Here is a 22,360-nt window from a genome sequence, read left to right as displayed (position 1 = left end):
TAGAAATTGACAGGCTGGCCCTGCAGTGTAGTGGGTAAAGCCGCCACCTGCACCCATACAGGTTCCAGTTCAAGTCCTGGCTGCTCCACTTCCAATATAGCTCTCTGCTATGGCCTGGGAAAGAAGTAGAAGATAGCCCAAGTCCTTGGGCCCCTGCACACACATGGGAGACCTGGAAGAAGCTCCTGGTTCCTGGCTTTGGATTGGTGCAGCTCCAGCCGTTGCGGCCATTTAGGAAGTGAACTAGTGGATGGAAGACCTCTCTCTGCTTCTGCCTCTGCCTCTGCCTCTGCCTCTCTGTAACTCTGCTATTCAAATAAATTAATCTTAAAAAAAAAAAAGAACAAGGAAGTTCTCCTTCTAAGGAGTCACAGTACTAGGTATTAGTATTATTAGTATTAAGAGCTCATATTTACTGAGACCACACGGAATGGAAAGACAAAGTATCTCATTTCTAACTACTATCCCCTATGTTTTGATACTATTCTTATGTTCATTTCAGAAGTGAAGTACACAGAAGTTGAATTAAGAAGAATGTCCAAGATTACAGAACACAAAATTCAAATCAAGATTGCCTGATTTCAAAGCATAATTTATCTATGATAAGTCTGAAAACAGAATAATTGCACATCCAGAGATGATTTGAATAAAAATACTAATGGAAAGCAACATACATCCCCAGGTAGACCTATATGGGACACAGAATGTCACAAGCTCTGGAGAAGGCAAATGTTACAGAACCAAAGAAAGATAAAAAGAAAATATATTTAATGCCATTGCAAAGACATTCTTGTTGCCACATGTGAGAGGGTTTTCTTTATCCTTGTACAGAAAATTGTTAGCAATAGGAGCTCATTATATTGTTTACGGTTATATGTGCATCTCTTTATGCTGTTACCCGTTGAATGTAGGTTCAATGTTCCAATAAACCATCCTTAGATGTTATCATAAAGCCATAAATTGAAAAAGAATTACAGATATAAGGAACCCTAAGACTTTTCAGGGTGCTCCTCTGTAATTACAATACATTAGCCCCAAAACTAAAACAGCATCTGGAGAATTCACAAAATACAAAACACAATGCAAAGTTTATCCTTCCTTTTGTTCCCACAAACTTAAACAAAAGGCTTGAGCCTTTTTAGCTTTAGAGCCAAGGTTGATTTTCATGTGAGAAGGGCTTGTATACAAAAATTTAGCTCACACTACCAGTCCATTCAAATCAATAGTCAAAATGTGTGACTTTGACACCTACCTGTAGAAATAGGCAAATTCAGACTCCTGGACAAGACCTGCTCACCTGAAGCAGAAGCTGCTGGAGCCATAAACTGGTAGGAATACTTCAACAATAATTCTGGTGAATTTCTCAAGGCTGAACATACACTAGCTTGAGAACAAGGTCTTGGAAAAATGGTCTTAAAGGGATATCCAGAGTTGTGTGGATTGTACTTCTAGGATTCTATCGGGCCCTCACAATGAAGAGCCAAGAAAGATCTCCTGGCTCTAGAACTATGCAACACTGTCAAATAAAGAATGCTTTAAATGGGCTCATCAGCAGATTGGACATGGAAAGAAGCAGTAAATTTAAAAACAGATCAAATATAAACCTTCCAAACTTTCTTTTTCTCTAAAAGTAAAAAAAAAAAAAGCTGAAAATATAAGAACAGTTTCAAAAACATATAATACTCAGATAATTGGAATACAGGAGGAGGAAAAGATAGAGAGAATGGAGCAGAACTGCTTGAAATAACAATGGCTGAGATCCAGGGTGGTTAACATGTCAGTTAGGACACTGGAATCACATACCAGAGTGGCTCAGTTCAATCCATGACTTCGGATTCTAGCTTCTGAATGATGCAGATCCTGCAAGGCAGTGAAGATAGCCTGAGTGACTGTGTTCCTGCCACCCACGTGGGAGACTGAGATTAACATCCTGGCTCCTGGAATCAGCCCTCATATCCATTTTGGGCATTTGGGAAGTGAACCAGCAGATAGGAGTCTTTCCTTTTCTTCTCTTTCTCTTCTTTCCTTTTTCTCTCCTCTCTCTCTCCCTCACTCTCCCTTTCACTCTCTTTCTTCTTTACTTCTCTAATAAATAAAATAAACAAAATTTCTACACATCCAGGAAGCTCAGAGAATACTAAGGATAAATACCAAAACACCCTACCTAGGCATACTGTGAGTAACCTGCAAAAATATTAAACACAGAGACAAAATTTTTAAAGAAGGTTATGGTGAGGTGTCACGAGCGCCTACTGTCACGTAGCTCAACAGTAGCAAGTGCGACGTACACTGGTCAGTCACGGGGAAGAAAGGAACACACGGACACAAGACTGTCTTTTTCAATTTTATTATTCACACACTGGGGACACACCAGGGGTTTTATATCATACTACTCATCAGTATGCTCATTGGGGTCAATACACTTATCAGTATCAATATACTCATCAATCTATCCTCTTTAATACACTTATCACTAAACTTTACTATTTAAGGTGACTTAAATAGTTAACTACTTAACTAATTGACTTAATCACTTAACTACCTGACTTAACCACTTAACTACTTAACTACTTAACTGAACTTAATACATCTACCCAATCTTAACAATATCACTTATCTGCCAGGCAATCAATATTATTATACCACAAGTCATAACAAACACTATTAAAATAATCTTAAGTACTATCACAACGAACACTACAAGCACAGCAAAAGATTCAATACATAACATCGGTTTGCTACATATCTAGGCTCGCATCACTGTTGCGAATGCTTCTCCTGCGGGGAGTGTCCAGTGTCCAGAGTTCAGTGTCCCAGCAGGGATGGAACTCGGACCAGTCACTTACAGGCAGGAAGCTGTGGGAAGGTTATCACTCTAGGCAGTAGGCTCAAGGTTCCAGGCGGACGGCAGGTGAGAAGTTGGAGAGGTCCCCTGCTGAGAGGCCTGGTCCGGCTTTGCGGGCTCTGAGGTCACCTCTAGCAGCAGGCTGATAAGGACTCCAGGCGAGGTGGTGAGGCGGCAGCTCCACTGGTCAGACAGCAGCTGGGAAGCAACGCAGCAGCTCCAGATGGCCTCTTGATCCCGTCGTCACCTTGTACTGCGTAGCAAAAACTAGCAAGCTGGCTCTTTGACTCCATGTGCGAGGAGGCCCAGAGTTTCCTCGCAATGGGCTGTGCACACACACATACACACACACTCAGACAGTGGGGTTACAGCTCAGGGACAGCTCTGCAGGTCGGCTTGTGCTGCTAGCTGCTCCATGCAGAGTAGCGAGCTGCCTCTTCAGCTCTGGATGTGTGGAGATCCAGAGGTTCACACACACTGGGCCATGATCCCCGAGAGGATGGAGAGTGGTGCAAGGGCTCCCTTTTTTATCTTCATTTTCGGAAGTTCTCCAGCTTGCCATCCTCCAACTTGTCCAATCAATGCTGTTTCCTCCTTGCTTATGTTTGAATGGTCCAGTCAGCATGGGTAGGATGGTATTGCCCATAGCGCACTGTTATCTGACTGACCAGAGATATCTGCTTGGTGTGATTAGGAGCGTCTCCCTAACAGCCATTAGGCATTGCCCCAGCTCCTGACTTATAACTCCACTTTACTTTTATTTTGTGGCTAATAGTAACTTCTTAACTCAATGTTTTCCTGTGGAGTTTCCACAGTTCATCTCTTTTCCAGGTAAGCAGTGATCCGTGACTCTTTTTGAGATTCCTGTGGGATTCCCCACATGAGGGGAGGACAAAGGAAATGCCTTACTTACGAAGGAAAAAGGATAAAATCACAGTGGACTTCTCATCAGAAACCATGCAAGCAAGAAGATAGTGGGTGAAATGTTTAAACACTGAAAGAGGCCAGCGCCGCGGCTCACTAGGCTAATACTCCGCCTGTGGCGCCAGCACTCCGGGTTCTAGTCCCAGTTGGGGCACCCGATTCTGTCCCGGTTGCTCCTCTTCCAGTCCAGCTCTCTGCTGTGGCCCGGAAAGGCAATGGAGGATGGCCCAAGTTCTTGGGCCCTGCACCCACATGGGAGACCAGGAGGAAGCACCTGGCTCCTGGCTTCAGATCGGCGCAGCACGCCGGCCATAGCAGCCATCTGGGGGGTGAATCAACGGAAGGAAGACCCTTCTCTCTGTCTCTCTCTCACTGTCTAACTCTGCCTGCCTAAATAAATAAATAAATAAACACTGAAAGAAAACGTTAACCCACCCTGAACTCTATCTCCAAAGAAATTACCCTTCAAAATAAAGGAATAATATATACCTTCCCAAGCAAACAAAAACTAAGGAAATTCATTGCTAGCGGATTTGCCCCACAAGAAATGTTAAAAGTTCCTCAAGGAGAAGAAAAATAATAGTGACCAATAGTTCAGATCTATATAACTAAGGAGAGAGTGAGAGAAGGTATAAATGAAGATTCCAGTCTTCAGCTGTATAATCTTTGAGCACCACCAAACCTGTGTCTGCACACCATAGTACAGCCAAAGAGAGTAAATTTTGGTAGCATGTCTTACTAAGAGCAGCTTTTATTTCAGGTGGTCCCTATAGAGATTTTATCATCTCCCTTCATGAGACAATTGTGTTGGAGATAGTTAACCTATATCCAAAGGGGAACTACAGAATAACAAAGAAATCTCAGATGTTACTAAACTGAATGGTACTACTGGATAAACCAGCCATATGTGATATCATTTAACAACTACATACTCAGGGACAAAAGCAAAACCCTTTAGGCAACAAAATGAGAAAAGATCAAAGAGGTTGGCTGGCCTAAATTTACATACTTGGCAAATGGCAAAATTGGAATTTAAATTCAGAATTTAATCCACATAACAATGAATTACAAAATAGTTAAAAGAATCCAGATTTTTCCCAAGCAGACAATTAATAAAGGGACCCTCTTTAATATACAAGGACTAGATATGAGACTGACACTTTTGTGACCTTTAAAGAATTTCTTTAGATTGTCAAAGGACCTAATTCACAGCCAGGAGGAGCTCAAAAAAAGAAAGAAAAGAAATCTGTGACAGTTGTGTCAAGCTGCTGGTCATTGAATTACAACAGAGTCCACTTGCCAATACTCTTCTAGAAAAGAAGTCAGAGTGAGACTTTCTCATTGGAGTCAGTTTCCTAACTCCCTGGAATGGTATACTTTAGCAGTGAAGGCCTCAGAAAACAGACATAGCTACCATCCCCATGGGCATCTTTATGCTGATTAATCACAACAGCTGGATCACACCAACTGGAAAACATCCCTCCCTCCTCTGAACTGGCCTAGCTCTTACTGTCTATACCACTCACGTGATATTTAATATACATAGTATTGGATTCGTGATGATATTTAACTGCATTATTCTAATTATTTTTTCATCAAACTTCTAAGCTATTTTAGGACAAGAACTTAACGGCAGGATGCAAGGTGCCCTAGAGATTCTCCACCAACATGGGTTGATGGGTTGAGTGACTGCCTTCTGATGAAACAGAAGTTGTCCAAATACTCCAGAGTGAAATTGCTCTAGAGTTGGTATTTTGAAGGCATCTTGGCGAGCTACGATGAGAGGTGATGTTCCAATTACGAAATGCAGGAAGAAACTATGGTTCTATAAGACATCTATTCCTTTTTTTCACAAACATTTTTGCTCCTGTGCAGCACCAACCAAATGGTATATTCATATTGGTAAGAATTTAACCATTAAAAACAGAGAAGAATTAATCACTTGTCCTGATGAGCTTCATCTTCTGTTCATATTAATATAGCATTGCAGTCATATATCCCATAATGAAGTTTTGGTCTATGATGGACTAATATATAATAGTGATCATTTAAGATTACATTGCCTATCTAGACTATGAACTTGCTAATGGAAGCAACTATTCAGCTATGCTTTTTCATTTCTCTTTTATAACATATATTTTTTATTTCAAAGCCAGAGTGTGCAAGCGAGAGAGAATGATCTTCCGTCCTCTGATTCACTCCCTAAATGCCCACAACAGCCATAGTGATGCCAGGCTGAACCCAGGAGCCCAGAACTCCATCTGGGTCTCTCACATGGTGAATAGGGATCTAAGTACTTGAGCCATCATCTGCTGCTTCCCAGGCTGTCACATTAGCAGGAAGTTGAATCAGAATGGGAGCTGGGACTCAAACCCAGGCAACAAGATATGGGATGAGGGTGTCTTAATAGTTGTGCCGCCATACCTACACCTGTACATTTTATTTCTAAAATATCTAATTTGCATTTGCATTTTGTTCCATTTTAATTCACAAACAACAAGCACTATCTCCCATCTGTTAGAAGCTATGCCTTCAGGGCAGCTCTAAGATTCCAAGTTCTCTAACAGGAATGCAGACACCCATCAAAGACAATCCTTTTATTCACAACTTTAGAACTCACATTTTATCTAGAAAATTTTCTTTGATTTTTAGTCTTGATTTAACACTTCAGTATTGAACCTCTGGCCTTGCTTTCATCATTACCATCACAAGGAGCTTCAGTGTTTTCTGCAGTGGTTTTACAAATGTTCTGATTCTTGAACTCACCAATGAGTTTCTGGTTCTCCCTTTCACATACTAGCATTAAATATGCCCTTCAGCCACATCTCCTTGGTTTGCTCTGATAAGATATGTGTTTAGTCATTGCCAAACAACCATGAATATAACCTTGTGACAAAAACACAAGCACTCTTTCTATCAGGTAACTCCCTCGGTGCTGCCCAATTGAACTCAGTGGCAGTGAGGGAAATGTCTTATATCTGTGCTATCCAATATGGCAACCACTAGCCTTTTGTGGCCCTTGAATCCCTAAAATGATAAGTTCAACTCATAAGGTAAATATATTTATGTAATTATATTTTGATTAATTTAAATGTAGGTACCCATAAGTGGGATGGCAACTGCACTGGATAGTTCAGAAGAAACATATTACAAATGCAAAAAGACAACTTGGCAAATGCTATGTTAGTACCGTGAACAAAACTATAAGAACATGGAGTAAGGAAGAATTAATCTTGCTTCAAATGGTGAAGAGATTTACTAAAATAGATGGCATTGAAATTGTAACTTAAGAGACAAATAAGATTTTATCAGGAGCCAGTGCTATAGCATAGTAAGTTAAGCCTCTGCCTGCAGCAGCCAGCAGCCCATGGAGACCTGTTCAAGTCCTGGCTGCTCCTCTTCCAATCCAGCTCTCTGCTAATGGCCTGGGAAAGCAGTGAAAGATGGTCCAAGAGCCTGGGTCCCTAAATCCATGTGGGAGACCTAAAAGAAGCTCCTGGCTCCTAGCTTTGGTATGGCCCAGTCTGTCTGTTGCAGCCATTTGGTAAGGGAGATGGAAGATCTCCCTGTTTGTAACTCTGCCTCTCAAATAAATAATCTTTTTAAAAATATATTTTATATTTTTGAACAGCTAAAATAACATAAACAAATGCTACAAGGAAAAAAATAAGTCATTAAAATCTAGAGGGTTAAGGAATGTAGAGGCAACAGATGAAACTAGAAAAATCAGTCTGGATCAATGATTTCTAGAGATGTGCCATTAAATATGGTAAATAAAAGCCATGTGTAGCCATTTAAGTAGAAGTAATATTATAGTATTCAATTCATCAATTGCATTTCATTTCAGAGAATCAATGGCCACATGTGATTAACGGCTACCATACTGGACAGTACAGCTATGGGATATGTACACAACTACAGAGAATTCTAATGGGTTGTAATGCTTTATGGTTTTGTTTTTGGCTTTGTTTTTAATTCATTTTAAGTTTTTAAATTAAATGGAAGGGGGAAAGATGAAGAAGGATAAAGCAGTGGAAATTCCAATGGGCCAACAGAATTTGATGAGGAGAGAATGAGTCAGAAGAGCAACTATTCTTTCCAGATAATTCCATGCCTTTCAGGCAATATCATTGGCACTGAAGACACAACACGTCATCTTACTGAATTTTAGTTCAGTCCAGATTCTGTACTATTTGACAATAAACTTTCTAAGCAATTCAATACATATGAGGAGATGATAATCAAAAACTGTAATGGAAGACAATAATAAAGAAACTAATACTGAACTTTTTACAAAAATTGATTTGAAAAAGAATAACTAGGGTTGTAAAGATTCAGGAGAGGGACAATAATCCTTTCAAGTGCACTTTTTTTTTCCTGTTCTTTCTCGCCTATCAACTTTCAAAGGCCTCACACTGATGGGTGATTAATACATGTTCCCAAATTTCCATGAGATTTCTACTCAGAACAGCAATTTTCTGCCATATAATCACCAAAAAGAAAACACACACATATGCATATACACATACATAAATGCACACACACACAATCTGCAGGTGAATATGTCCTCTAGCTCTCAGCAAGACTGTGGTCCCCAAATTCCTCTCTGTTTGTCTACCCAGATGAAAAAAGCCTGACAATGTGGAATCCTCAACTCATCCTTCTCTTCTCCCTTAAATAGCAAAAGAAGTTGGGAGCTCCTAACTTTCAGGCAGAACCCACCTCCCATTTAGTAGATAAAATATAGTTATGAAAAGGACACTTTGGGGTAAATAGACCCCATGAACAGCACTCATTTTCCTACACCCTCACCTCATTCCATGGCCAGGTCTTTGAGGTCACAGGTATTCCTTTGTCCACTGGTGGTCAAAGAACCCAAATGCTGGGAAGATGCTGACATCCTCTATTTGTTCATCTCTTTTTAAAAGAAGCCCTACAAAGCATATATTTTTCTTACTTTCCTCTTATCTTTGCTCATTTCTTTCATCCAGAAGTGCTCATGGAGTTAGAAACTCTTTCCAGAGGTCCACGATGTCTAAACTATTTTCATAGTATTACCAAGATGTCATTTACCTCTCACTCTTACCCTTTCATCAATGCGTAGAGGTATTTTCTGAAGCTACCTGATGTGTGATGATGCCATATTTTTGATGGCTAATGGAATACTCCTATGTGTTTTTCAGAGTGTTTTAAGGTTTAGGCTAAGGAAATAAATACATGCATGTTCAGAGGTTAGTTCAGTGTGTTCTCAGGACTTGCACTGAGATTCTTCCAGCTACATTTGCTTATAGCATCTATAATCTGCAGTATAGTAAACTTTTATTTTAAAATCCAGAAGTTTTTCTCACACTTTTGCAAAAGCACAACAAAAATATAAATAATCTTGTCTCCTTTTGTTAAAATATTCTTTGAACTTTTCTAAGATTCATCTAAAATATTTTAGAACTTAATAAAATGTCATTCTAAAATAAATAAAAATGTGAGGTGGGTGTTTGGCATGTTCATTAAGATACCCCTCGAAATGCCTATAAACAATATCAGAATACCCGAGTTTGAATCTCAGCTCTGCTCTCCATTCCAGCTTCCTGCTAATGCAGATCCTGGGAGGCAGTTGTGATGACTCACGTTAGTTGGTTCCTGCTACCCAGTTGGGAGGCTTGGATTGAGTCCTTGACTCCCAGTTTCAGCCCAGCCAAGCCCCAGCCATTGTGGGCATTTGGAGAGCAAACCAATAGATGGGAGCTCTGTGTGTCTCTCTTTCTCTCTCTCAATTAAACCAACCCAACCACTGCAAAAGATTTCATAGATCATTTCCAGGTTCTAGTGGTAACATACCAGGAGACAACTACCATCACTGCTCCCTGACTATGGGTTATATGCCCACCATGGTAGACTGAGCTGGACCCATCTGGGCTGTTGTTTTGATATAGGTTCATTCTGTATTTTAATGTTGCAGATTACTAGAACCAGTAACTCTAAATTTCTATGACCCCTGGGCCCAATTTACAGGGGTGCCACCCACTGACAAAAATCACAAGGTTTTAGTGTTTAATCAATGCTAAGAGTTTCTACTGGTATAAAGTATCTCGAATTGCCCAGGCCCTGCTTCAAACTGTGGACCTCAGCACTGTACTTTTCTGAACCTGCTTCAGAGTCTGCTCAATAGCCTTGGTTCACTCCATAAACTGCCTATACACCTATTCTGCTCTACTTGTAAGAATTCCTACTAGGTTTGCTTGACATTGAACTCAATTTTTCTCCCCTGCTAACTAGGACAGCAAGAGAAGAGAGAAGGAGGAAAAAAGAGAATCTTACAATACTGCAACACTGTAGACATGAATCATTAATTTTCTTGTATTCCATATATCAGAAATCTCCTATTTCCAATAAATAGTATATTTGAAAAAAAATGCTTGGAAACAAATACAAGTGGTACTGAAATATTCAAATATTAAATAATTTTTAATATCTTATGTTTTATCCTAAATCAGCTCTGTTAACATTTGCATTGATGGTGCAACAGCAATGGTGCATAAAACTGCTATTCACTTAGCACACATCAAAGAAGTGGCACCAACTCTACCAGTGGTCATATTCTTCAATGCCTCATATTCACAAGGAAAAAGAAAAAAAGTCAATTTATTTAGAGAACATCCTTGATGAAGCAGGGGAAAAGTAGTAATGCTATTCAATTTGACCTCTGAGTGTGTGACTTTTTAACTTTCAGTATGACAGAAATCAGAACCCATAAGCACATTTGCCACAGACTGAAGTCCAACAGCTGACTCAAGGGAAAGTACTTATGTGATTCAGCTATGAGCTGAGTTTTCTACTTTCATGGGGCAACATTTTTACTTGAAAACATGACAATCCATAATACTAGGGTTATTTAGATTTGTGTATTTAACAATCACTTCCTTGAAAATGTATAACATGAGTTGTCATTTAACCATCACAATTTGTGGCCAATGATAATACTTGACCTTTTAAAGGAAATAATACTAGAAAGTTGTATCCACTACTATGAGCTTGATAGATTTCCAATATTTAATGATTTTTCTGATAAGGTTAGTGGCTAATGTATGTGATTATTTTTAATGAAGCCAGTCAACATTTGAAAGATTTGCCTAACTCAGTGAGTGAACATCTAAATAACAAATGCAGGATAAATACAGTTTCATGTATGAATAAAGACATTTTGCCAGTACAAGATAGATTGATAGGATTCAACTTCATAGAAAACAAAAAACAGTGGATTAGGGTACCCTTTTCCCATATCCTCTCCAGCATTAGTTTTTTGTTGATTTCTGTATGACAGCAATTCTGAATGGGGTGAGGTGAAATCTCATTGTGGTTTGATTTGCATTTCCCTGACATCAGTGATCCTGAACATTTTTTCATGTGTCTGTTGGCCATTTAGATTTCCTTTTTTGAAAAATGTCTGTTTAAGTCCTCTGCTCATCTCTTAGCTGGGTTTTTGCTTTGTTGTTGTAGAGTTTCTTGATTTCTTTGTAGATTCTGGTTATTGATCCTTTATCAGTTGCATAGTTTGCAAATAATTTCTCCCATTCTGTCGGTTGCCTCTTCACCTCTGTTTCTTTTGCCGTACAAAAGCTTCTCAATTTGAAGTAATCCCATTTGTCAATTTTGGCTTTGATTGTCTGTGCCACTGGGGTCTTTTCTGGGAATTCTTTACCTGTGAAATGTCTTGCAGGGTTTCACCAATGTTCTCAATTAATTTGATGGTGCCAGGTTGTAGATTTAGATCTTTAATCCATGTTGGATAGACTTTTGTGTAAGCTGTAAGGTAGGGGTCTTGCTTCATACTTCTGCATGTGGAAATCTGGTTTTCCCAGAACCATTTGTTAAAGAGACTGCCTTTGCTCCAGGAATTGGTTTTAGCTCCTTGGTCAAATATAAGTTGGCTGTAGATGTTCCAATTAATTTCTTGGGTTTATATTCTTTTCCATTGTTCTATCCATCTATTTTTGTACCAGTACAAGCTGTTTTGATTATAACTGCCTTGTAGTATGTCTTGAAGTCTGGTATTGTGATGCCTCTGACTTTGTTTTTGTTGTATAAGAGTGCTTTAGCTGCTTAAGTTTTCCTGTACCTCCAAACGAATTTCAGCATCATTTTTTCTAGATTTGAGAAGAATGTCTTTGGTATTTTGAATGTTATCACATTGAGTCTATAAATTGCCTTTGGTGGTACAGTCATTTTGATGATATTGATTCTTACCCCTGAACACAGAAGATTTTTCCATTTTTTGTTAACTTTTTCTATTTCTTTAATGTTTTGCAGTTATCATCGTAGAAACCTTTTACATCCTTGGTTAAATTTATTCCAAGGTATTTTTGTAGCTATTGTGAATGGGATTGATCTTAGAAGTTCTTTCTCAGCTGTGGCATTTTCTGTGTATACAAAGGCTGTTGGTTTTTGTGTATTGATTTTATATACTGCCACTTTACCAAACTCTTTCATGCGTTCCAATAGTCTCTTAGTGGAGTCTTTTGGATCCTCTCTATATAGAATCATGTCATCTGCAAATAGGAATAGTTTGATTTCTCGTTCCCAACTTTCACCCTTTTGATTTATTTTTCTTGCCTAATGGCTCTGGCTTAAAACTTCCAGGACTATATTGAATAGCAATGTTGAGAGTGGGCTTCCTGTCTGGTACCAGAACTCAGTGGGAATGCTTCCAACTTATCCCCACTCAATAAAACCCTGGCTGTGGGTTTGTCATAAATTGCCTTGATTATGTTGAAGAATGTTCCTTCTAAACTCAATTTGCTTAGAGTTTTCATCATGAAAGGGTGTTGAATTTTGTCAAATACTTTCTCTGTATCTATTGAAATAATCATATGGCTTTTGTTCTTTAATTTCTTAATATAATGTATCACATTGATTGATTTGTGAATGTTGAACCATCCCTGCATACCAGCGATAAATCCCACTTGGTCTGGGTGAATGATCTTTCTGATGAATTGTTGGATTCTACTGGCAAAAATTTTGTTGAGGATTTTTACATCTATGTTCATCAGCGAAATTGGTCTGTAGTTTTCTTTCTCTGTTGCATCTTTTCCGAGTTTAGGAAATAAGTTGATGATGGTTTCGTAGAAAGAATTTGGGAGGATTCCCTCTCTTTCAATTATTTTGAATAGCATAAGAATTGGAATTAGTTCTTTAAAGGTTTGGTAGGGGCCGGCGCCATGGCTCACTTGGTTAATCCTCTGCCTGCAGTGCCAGCATCCCATATGGGCTCTGGTTCTAGTCCCGGCTGCTCCTCTTCCAGTCCAGCTTTCTACTGTGGCCCAGGAAAACAGTGGAGGATGGCCCAAGTGCTTGAGCCCCTGCACCTGCATGGGAGACCAGGAGGAAGCACCTGGCTCCTGGCTACGGATCGGCATAGTTCCGGTCATTGCAGCCATTTGGGGAATGAACCAACAGAAGGAAGACCTTTCTCTCTGTCTCTCTCTCTCTGTCAAATAAATTTTTTAAAAAAAGTCTGGTAGAATTCAGCAGTGAATCCATCTGGTCCTTGGCTTTTCTTTGTTGGGAGGGTCTTTATTACTGATTCATCACTCTGAAATGTTGTGATCTTTGTTCCAGAGTGGGGCATGTTGTGAGGTGGCCCCCACAATTGAGTGTGTGTGAGAGAGGAAAACGCGGCAGCCCCCTGCTTACACTCAAAAATGTAAACAATCAATATGGCTGTCCCATCGGCTGTAGGTCTGGTTGAGGAGAGGAGATGCACCGTGACGTGCTCAACCTCTCCTCCCATTCCTCTACAATTTCTCCCTCTTCCCACTTGGAACTTCAAATGCAGCTCCCCAAGCTTCCCCGCCCACTGCTATCCACAGCTCTGTGGACTCACGACCTCTCACCTGGTTCTCTGGGTGAGGGGGTAGTGTCAATCTCCTTGCTGGGCCTCTCTGCTGCTCCTTTGCTGCACATCTGCCACCTCTCCCTCCTCCTTGCTTCCCCAGGGTGGACCTAAGCAGTCTCTGAGGGACTCCTGAGCCACACTGCATGAACTTCTCTCAATTCTGCCTCCAGCTTGTATCCCCTCTGTTCATTAACAATCCATTTTTCACCACTCAACTCGGAATGTCACACTGCTATATCACCATCTTGCCCCCTCTGATCCCTCAACAACTTTTATGAAGGAAAAGGATCCTATGATCAAAACCTTTGCTTTGTTTTGTTTTTCAAAGATTTATTATCTGTTTGAAAGGCAGAGTTACAGAGAGAGGGAAAACAGAAAAAAAAAAAAAAAAAACAGAGAGAGAGATCTTCCATCCTCTGGTTCTCTCCCCAAATGGCCACAATAACCAGGACTGGGTCAGACTGAAGCCAGGAGTCAGGAACTTCTTCCTTAGCTCTCACATGGGTGCAAGAGCCTAAGCACTTGGGCCATCCTCCACTGCTTTCCCAGGTGCATTAGCAGGAAGCTGGATTGAAAGTGGAGCAGCCAGGACTCAAACTGGCACACACATGGGATATGGGCTTTGCAGGCAGCTGCTTAACCCCCTACACTGCAACACCAGCCCCAGATCAAAACCTTTGAGAATCACTCTGTTGGCTACCAAAAGTCAAAGTGTTTTATGTAGAATGTATCCTGACCTGAAGTCTTGCCACTGATAAGAAGAGAGAAAGAAAAATGTTGCCTTTTGATAGTCTGCCAAGTTTCTGAAGAGTGCCCTCATTCATCTGCCCTTGATTTGTTATCCCTTCACTTCTCTCCACAATACTTCCACCCCTGCTGCCCTGCTCTGCACCCAATTTAACCCCATGATAATGGAAAGAGAATAGAGAGGAAAGAAAGAAGGCTATCTTTTATTGCCTCTGCTCCCAGCACTGGGAATTGTATTTTCCCCCAACATTTTCACTTCCATAGGCATTCTTTTGTGTTTTTTATTAAATGTTTTATTTATATAAATGGAACAAATTTCATGTATCTCATACATACAGTTTTAAGAACATAATGACAATTCCCAGACCATCCTCCCTCCCTCACTGACTCCCACCCTTCCTCCTACTTCCTTTCTTATTTTAATTTTTGTGATAATATATTTTTTTCTTGAGAACAAGTTTTATCATTAATTGAAGAAGCACCTCCATAGGCATTATGTATTGCTGGCACCAGTATTTACTAGAAAGGGCTGGCAAGCCTAGTTTCAAATCCTGGTTTCATCCCCCTCAATATCTGTGTGACTTTGGGCAAGCAATTTAATATCATGAAAACTACATTGGCCCTTCCATAGAACAGAGAGAAGATAAACTTACAAGTCTACTGCTCTTCCTAAAGCAAAGCATGTATACAAGTATAACTCAGCACAGAGGATGCATTAAACAAATTTTAGTTCCTGTCTATCTTTCTCTCACTTGTGAACTTGAATCCCACTCCCACTTTCCAGGGAACCGAAGAGGTCAGAGAACTAGGGAAAAGTTGGATGCGTGGTCCATTGAACACCCATCACAACCATCTTGCCACCATGACCCTCCCCTCTAGCCTCTGTATAACAGAAGCTGTGCTCTATCCATGACAAACTCTAAGAAAAACTACTTTTGTGGAGGAAGGAGATTCCGAAAGTGATGCCCTAGGAGGTTGTCAGCCTGAACGTTCATGCTGTGGGCATACGCCTCTCAGGATTTCATTGTGCTGAAGTAGAATGTTATTACAAGAGCATGTCAGCCTGGGACCCAGTGTTTAACTGATTCCCTGGTGAACAAGATGAGACATTTTTGAGACAGGCATATGGTGACTCTGGCAGACCTCCAAACACATTGCTGAAGGATGTGGCTTCTATACATAGGACACTAGGAGAGACTTGTTCTAACAGCACACTGTTTGTCTCTACAAGTTATCTGAGTATCCAACACCCTGGTGGGACATGACCCCATTGCTTGGATGGGGCAGAACAAATTGAAAGTAGAGCTATGCTGGAGACAAGATCCCAAACCCAAGACATGAAGTCATAGCATATATGATTTCCCAGGGTGTCTGCTCCAAAACCTTGTGTTTCTGATTTCCTCTTGAAGAGCCTCTCAGGGAAAAGAGGAATGCATCTGTGTGACATTTTCCAGCAAACAAGCAGACCCTTGCTAGTGTGTACATCCTGACTCTGTACTTCTCCCCCAGGCATTAACAAATTACTTGTTGAGGTGGCCTCTCTTGCCCCAGCTCTCGGTACCTCACTGAGATGGTGCTCAGAGCCTAGCGAGAATATTTTTGTTTTATTACTTCATGGATAATCTGTATACTTGGAAAAAACAAGCGAAACTTCAGATATCTCATACAGTTGGAGCGAAGTCTAGTGAGCAGAAGACTGATTTTATAAGCAATGGATCATGTCTTAACTCAGCCTATCTACTTTTCTGGATCTTTAAATTGGTTGTCCAGCAAGATCAGTATAGCTGACATTTTCTAACAGAAGTTTAACTGTCATTCAAGATATTCATAGTGGTGATTTTGGCTAACTGTTAAATGTAAAACCAAACGTGAACTGTCAGCCCCTTTGGAAATATGCCTTTTTAAAAGAAAAAATACATATGTCATTCTCTACCACTATCATGCTAGAAGATACTGTATATAAAGTAGCTTAACTGAGAGTATTGTGTCAAGAAACCATTCACCTGTCTAGTACCCAGAAAAAGAGAGCCCTGCATTTGCAAGGGATGGAAATCTGAATCAAAGTTATAGGACAACCCAGACTTCAATGGAGAACCATGCAAGCACATGGAGCTGAAACTATCCTAAGTACATGGGACAGCAGAGATCTCAGATCACAACACACTACCAACCTGGTACCACAGCAGACTCAAAACGCATGACAAATAAGGAACAGCAGAATATCAGGAAATTGGAATTATGGTGAAGAGGGAGGGAGGTAATTATGCAGGTTTCACTACATTAACATCTTGAAGAGATTATAAAGTGTAGGGCCTTTTCTAAAGGAAAAATGGGGAAATAGTCATGCAATCATATATACACACATACATATTTGTTTATTTTTTCAAAAAGAAAAATAGGGACAATAAGCTAGAAACTAATGACTATTATCACCTTCGGAAGATTATGGGAATGAAGTGGAAAGGATTTGGGAAACAATCAGATTTCTTTGAAAATATCATTTTACAGTTTTGAAATTTGAACCATATTAATATTTAACATTCTCTAAAAGTAAAAATAAATCACAAAGAATGAAAAAGCAAACCTCAGAATTGAATACAAATTAAAGCAAAACATTCTATTATTAAAGGTACTGTACACACACACACACACACAGAAAAATAATTATTTCAAGTAATCTAAATAAATTGAATATAGTCTAAAAAGAATAATTCAAGGGTCTGGTGCTGTGGTGTAGCAGGTAAAGCTGCCACCTGCAGTGCCGGCATCCCATATGAGCACTGGTTCTAGTCCCAGCTGCTCCACTTCTGATGTAGCTCTCTGCTATGGCCTGGGAAAGCAGTGGAAGATGGCCCAAGTGCTTGGGCCCCTCCACCCACATGGGAGACCTGGAAGAAGCTCTTGGCTTCTAGCTTTGGATCAACACAGCTCCAGCCATTGTGGCCACATGAAAAAAGATACAACAGAGAAAGAGAACTACAGACCAATTTCCCTGATGAATACAGATGCAAAAACCCGCAACAAAACACTAGCCAATTGAATCCAACAACACATCAGAAAGATCATTCATCCAGACCAATGGGATTTATCCCTGGTATGCAGGGATGGTTCAACACTTGTAATTCAATATGATATATTATATTAACAAACTGAAAAACAAAAACCATCCATATGACTATCTCAATAGATGCAGAGAAATAATTTGATAATAAACAACATCCTTTCATGATGAAAACCTTAAGCAAATTGGGTATAGAAGGAATATTCCTCAACACAATCAAGGCAATTTATGACAAACCCATGGCCAGCATCCTATTGAATGGGGAGAAGTTGGAAGCATTCTCCCTAAGATTCGGAAACAGACAAGGATGCACACTCTCACCGTTGCTATTCAATATAGTCTTGGAAGTTTTAGCCAGAGCCATTAGGCAAGAAACAACAAATGCTGGTGAGATGTGGGAGTAAAGCTACCCAAATCCACTGTTTGTGGGAATGTAAACTGATACAGCCACTGTGGATGAAAATATGGAGATACCTCAGAAATCTGAAATATAGTCCTAACATATGACCCAGCCATCCCACTTCTGGAAATTTATCCAAGGGAAATGTAATCAGCATATGATAGAGTTATCTGTACCCCCATTATTCTTGCAGCTCAATCCAAAATAGCTAAGATATGGAATCCATCCAAATTTCTGTCAACTGAAGAATGGATAAAGAAATTATGGGATATGTACACCATGGAATATTACACAAAGGTTAAAAAAATGAAAACCTTTCATTTGCAAAAAAAATGGATGCAATGGATGCAACCGGAAAACAATATACTTAGTGAAATAAGCCAATCCCAAAAGTACAAATACCATATATTCCTACTGATCTGTGGTAACTAATATAGAATGCCTAAAAGGTAATCCACAGAAGTGAAATTGACACTTTGAGATGTGGTGATTTTGAACAGTCCTTGTCTCGACTGTTGAGGAACAAATTCTTTTTCATACTCTTTGTTGAACTCTTTAGTTAGTTTAGAGTTAATCTTGTGTGAATAATGGTAATTTAAAATAGACCTTAGTGGGGCTGGCACCATGGCACAATAGATTAATCCTCTGCATGCAGTGCTGATCCCATATGAGCGCTGGTTCTAGTCCCAGTTGCTCCTCTTCAAATCCAGTTCTCCACTATGGCCTGGGAAAGCAATAGAATATGGCCAAGCACTTGGGCCCCTGTACCCATGTGGGAGACCCAGAAGAAGCTCTTGGCTCCTGGCTTCAAATCAGTTCAGCTCTGACTGTTGTAGTCATTTGGGGAGTGAACCTGTGGATGGAAGACCTTTTTCTCTGCCTCTCCCTCTCACAGTGAGAGAGTAATTCTACTTCTCAAATAAAAAAAAAATTAAAAAAATAAAACAGACCTTAGTAAAAAAATTAAGAATGAGAAGAGGGAGGAGGAAGAAGAGTGGGATCATGCATTGGAGATTGGGTAGGGTGAGAAGGATCACTATGTTCCTAAAGTTGTATTTAGGAAATGCATGAAGTTTATATTCCTTAAATAAAGTGTTTCTGGGGGGAAAAACAACAAAAAGGAAATCTCTTTCTACTGAATGTCAACTAGTAAATATAAAAGGATGATAAAATAATAAACTTTTCCAATAATATAATTAATTAAGGCAAAGATCATTAATGTATTTTAAAAACAAAATCTCCAGAGATTACTTATTAAATCCAGAAGATGATGGAAGAGTGGTATGGAGACACAGAAAATTTGCTTTTTGATGGAGAGATTTGAAAGCCATTGTGTTACCCAAATAGTTAATCTTTGGCTCACCAACAGTGGGACAGCTGACAACTGTGCCTTTTGTGTGACACACTGAGTGCTCATAATACTTGAATGGTATTCTTGCCGTAACTGGCCTGACTCTAATCATGAGGAAACTATCAAACCAATCTTAGACTCTTCAATAGCTTCAATTTCTCTGTTCTTCAATGAAGACAGAGATACTGTTCTAGATAGGTAGAAACTAAAAGGAAATATTATATAATGTAATAGTGAAAAGTTAGAGAGGACATTGTTGGGAATATTGAGGATAGGCTGTAAAATGATAATATTAAATTACTGTTAATTTTCTTACGTCTGTTAAGGTATGGTTATGTATGAGAATTCTTTTTCCAGAAGATGAAAGCTGAAGTACTTAGGAGTGAAGCATCATGATATCTGCAGTCTACCTGTAATTACTTTGTATGAAGACAGTGATTTATACATGGACAATCAGAACGCAGTTGTGTGGCAAGAGAATAATTGTTGGAAAGTCTAGGTGAGGAACACACAGTTTTCCTTATATTTAATATGCTTTCATCAAATTTTATGTGGAATTCAAATTTTTCTAAATGAAAAAGATTACTTTTTTAAGATTTTATTTTATTTATGTGAAAGGCAGAGTTACAGAGAGGTCTTCTATCCACTGGTTCACTCCCCAAATGGTCCTAACAGTTGGGACTGAGCCAGGAAGAAACCAGGAGCTTCATCTGGGTCTCCGACATAAGTGCAGGGACCCAAGGACTTAGCCATCCCCTAATCCTCTAAAGCATATCTTAATGTGCTTTCCCAGGAATATTAGAAGGGAGCTGGATCAAAGAGTGGAGTAGCCAGGACTCAAACCGACGCCAATATGGGGTGCCAGCACTGCAGCTGGCAGCTTAATGCCATAATGCTGGCCCCAAAATTTACTTTTTTAAAAACAATCTTGCAGAGAGAGAGATAATGAATGAGGAGGGAAGGATAGAAGAAGGGAAGGAGGGAGGGAGAAATGGGAAGGAGACATCAAGTGAGGGAAGTATTATATTCTTAGATCTGTGTCTAAAAATTTTATTGAATCTGCTCTCTTTGTGTTAATATCTCATTAACACGAGAATTGATAAGAAAAAAACAACTGATCTTTTGATCTCTGAAAAAAAGAAATGGTTATGTGATTCACAATGTGTATATTATGATCTTTTAACAACGTGTTTTCTTTTTTTATAAAAACTAGGGTTCCTTTATTTTAAAAAAGAATAAAATATATTTTTAAATTAATTAATTAAATACAGGTTTTCAGAAACAGCATCCAGGCATTTCCATGACCTCTCTGTATTTCATCTTTCAAAGCAAAAACACCTGTGTAACAGTATGTATGTGCTTCAGGAGAGGGATCACAGAAGTTGCCATCATAAACATCCCCCATCCCAACACCTCCCAGCACCCTTAAGCATCTTTCAGTAAACTTTAACTTCCATAAAATGTTTCTGCTGGAGTATGCATCCTGTTCAAGCCTCCTATGCAATCTCTCACATATTCAGGGTGTTTTGCAACAATGCTCCATTAGCTAAAGCATCCTGGGGTATTGAGTTTTCCAGGTAATTTTTTTTTTTTTGGTTAATAAAATACTGCAGTACTGATTTAAGCAGTATAAAAGTTAAAGAGCTTTAGATTTGTAATAAAAATCCAAATTTGGGGAAGGGCAAACTTTAAAACAGCAGCCAAGTAGAGAGGGTAGGGCAAGGAGGGGGTGCAGGAACAGGCACATCGGAACTGTGGGGACATGTAATTGACCACTGTCAAACCAGTGTAAGTTTCTTGGTTTCTCATGGAAAACATTTTATATACCTATTTTTTTTCCTTCCAGGTAATTAATATGAAAAAAAATCTTGCAACACCCATTACTCCACCAATAATTTCCACTGTTGCAATTTCTACAGGCTTTCCTTTCTTGTCTTGGATAAATCAGCTAAATATGTCCAGGAAAACTGAGGCACCAATAGGTCCCAGATCGTTCACTCTATATATTAGATTGTTCCAATACTTGCAGGGGGCGTGGGAATCCGTAATGACCTCTGAAATTGCCCTGAAAAATATCCTTCATAATTAAATCCATCACAAAATTTTTTCCTTGCCATTTCTATCTTTTCTATTTAGTAAGAGTATAGGGATTCAAACTAGCTGGTGATCTAGTTAAACAAAATTTCAGGTTTTCTTTAAAATAATATTCTCAGAAGAAGGGTTCTAGAATATATTCTGGCAATCACTATGCTGCACAGCAGTGTGAAAAAGATGAGTATGCTTACAGTGTGGATGGAGTCATGAATTTCTCATATCATTAACATGTATGGTGATCATTTAATTTGGTAATTAGACTAAGAAATATTTAATCTTAAATACTTTATAATTTTTTGTTGTTTTTTGTTTTGTTTTGTTTTGGGTTTTTTTGATAGGCCAGCGCCCCAACCGGGACTAGAACCCAGTGTGCCAGCACCGCAAGGCGGAGGATTAGCCTGTTGAGCCATGGCGCTGGCCTAAATACTTTATAATTTTAATATAGTTTTTGTTAATGTAACAATTCCAAAAAGTGTTCAGGAGCTACTATTTCTGAGCCTGGTTGTGTTTTCCTCTAATAGCTTACTATAACACTTTGCCATAATATGTTGACCCACAAACTCAACATTTAGGGTCAAAGGCAAACCATACTGGTTATTGGCTTTTGTAAGTGAAGAATGCATTCCATTCTATTACCATAATCCAGAGTTGCTAACTGTGAGGCTGTCCTATTGTAGGATTGTTAGTAGCAATGTAGGATGGTTAGTTATATCCCTGGTCTCCAGCTACTAGATGCTTCTTCACCACAATTGAAATGGGATAATCAACAATGTCTCTAGAATGCCAAATATTCCCTGGGGAGCAAAATCTTTCCATATTGAGACTCACTGCTATCACTGAAATGAGAGGTCTGATTAGAAACAATGAAACAATTGCAAACCTCTAACATCTCCAGTTCTGACATGACAGTCCCCACTATTACATACAGAGAGAAGGTATTATCACTAAATCATACTGACTAAGAAATTAGAGACACACAATCCTATCCTGACTCTGATCCTTACTTATGATGCCGGGCTTCAAGATATCCCTGAGCCTTCTAGTTCACC

The 22,360-nt window shown here is 39.3% G+C and overlaps 1 protein-coding gene across 7 annotated transcripts in view; it reads right to left on the bottom strand.

Moving 5' to 3' along the window:
• The window catches only part of ADAM28 (ADAM metallopeptidase domain 28), a 790,284-nt gene that overhangs the window by 497,772 nt on the left and 270,152 nt on the right, over positions 1-22,360 (bottom strand). For 5 of the 7 annotated variants that reach the window (XM_062212787.1, XM_062212784.1, XM_062212788.1 and 2 more), the window contains one exon: positions 1,804-1,860. The exons of the other annotated variants lie outside the window; for them this stretch is intronic. The gene's annotated coding sequence lies outside the window, so the exon portion shown is untranslated. The remainder of the gene's footprint in view (positions 1-1,803; positions 1,861-22,360) is intronic. 7 annotated transcript variants of the gene reach the window in all.

Source organism: Lepus europaeus, chromosome 16 (assembly GCF_033115175.1).
Source record: "Lepus europaeus isolate LE1 chromosome 16, mLepTim1.pri, whole genome shotgun sequence".
In the NCBI taxonomy this organism is placed as follows: Eukaryota; Metazoa; Chordata; class Mammalia; order Lagomorpha; family Leporidae; genus Lepus; species Lepus europaeus.
This window is presented reverse-complemented; position numbering and strand designations above follow the sequence as displayed.